This window comes from Bison bison, unplaced genomic scaffold, assembly GCF_000754665.1.
Source record: "Bison bison bison isolate TAMUID 2011002044 unplaced genomic scaffold, Bison_UMD1.0 scf7180017850595, whole genome shotgun sequence".
In the NCBI taxonomy this organism is placed as follows: Eukaryota; Metazoa; Chordata; class Mammalia; order Artiodactyla; family Bovidae; genus Bison; species Bison bison.
The window spans coordinates 3,972-5,374 of NW_011481168.1; the positions used below are offsets into that span (position 1 = coordinate 3,972).

The 1,403-nt window shown below is 69.5% G+C and overlaps 1 long non-coding RNA gene across 1 annotated transcript; it reads left to right on the top strand.

The window, feature by feature from the left end:
- Nucleotides 1-288: 288 nt before the first annotated feature.
- On the top strand, nt 289-760 carry LOC104995085. The gene is made up of 3 exons (XR_826035.1): nt 289-399; nt 471-543; nt 685-760. It is a non-coding gene; the product is annotated as an uncharacterized LOC104995085 (long non-coding RNA).
- Nucleotides 761-1,403: the final 643 nt, after the last annotated feature.

Consider the following 1,403-nt stretch of genomic DNA (forward strand, 5'->3'; position numbering starts at 1 on the left):
TCAGGTCCTGGTAGGGGAGGAGGCCATCCCGCAGGGGACAGGTGAGGGGGATGCTGGTCAGAGGAGACAGTGGGCTGGCTCCTGGACAACTGGGGGCCCCCTGTGGAGGGTGACGCTGGGACCCCGGGGGGACTCCTCCCCTTTCCCCTCCCCTCCCCTGAGGCCCCCCAGACCCAAGCTTCTCCAGCTCGGGCCTCGGCCCTGTCCCCGTCCCCCAGGAAACCGCATCATCATGGGCAAGAGCCACGTGTTCCGGTTCAACCACCCTGAGCAGGCACGTCAGGAGCGCGAGCGCACGCCCTGCGCAGAGACGCCGGCCGAGCCCGTGGACTGGGCCTTCGCCCAGCGCGAGCTGCTGGAGAAGCAGGGCATTGACATGAAGCAGGAGATGGAGCAGAGGTGGGCGGGACTGCCCCTCCCAGTCCCCTGCCGCCCGCCCCACGCCCCACACTCACGCACTGCTCTTACAGGCTCCAGGAGCTGGAGGACCAGTACCGCCGGGAGCGCGAGGAGGCCACCTACCTGCTGGAGCAGCAGCGGCTGGTGAGGCGCCCCCACCCCGGGTCCCCGCTCCCCCAGCCCTTCGCTCAGCCTCTGGAGCTGGCGCGGGGGGGCCGTGTCCGGCGGGGAGGGCCACAGGCGGCTGGTCTCCGCGTGGAGCCACAGGCGCGCTTCTGTGCCCAGGACTACGAGAGCAAACTGGAGGCCCTGCAGAAGCAGATGGACTCCAGGTACTATCCCGAGGTGAACGAGGAGGAGGAGGAGCCGGAGGACGAAGGTGAGGGGTCGTGTCCGGCGCAGGGGCGAGTGGGGCCTGCCTGGGGCTGGGGAGGGGTCTCCCTGAGGAGATGGGCCTGGAGCCACTCCCTGCAGGTCGGCTGGTCTGCATCTTTGCCTGGGGGACCCCGATCTGCAGGCAGGATTTGGGAGGCTGTGCTGCAGCAGGAAGGCACCTGTGCACGCACACATACACACTTGTGCACACACGTGCAGTTCTGGGGGAGGCAGCCTGGAGCACGAGGAGGACGGGGCGGGGTCCCGTGCGGGCACCTTGCGTCCACCCGGCCTGTCTTGCCCGAGGGGCGCTAGCGCTCCTCCCGGATCAAGGTCTCTGCTCGGTTTGGGAGCGTTTGCCTGGGCGGCCCACTGCTTACCGCAGCTGCCGGGTGGAGGACCGCCCGCAGGCAGGGTTCACATCCAGCTCAGCCTTGGGTCAGCTGGTTGGCCCTTTCACGGATGTGACCTGGACACCCTTGTCTGGACTCGTCTACCTGGGTGGAGGGCAGGGTGCCAGGCCGCAGCCCGTTTTCCTGCCCCCGCCCCACTGCTGCCCCCAGTCCTTGCTGAGCTCCGGCCTGACTCTCAGGCCCTCGAGCTCACGGCGGGGGGGCGGCGGGCCCCCC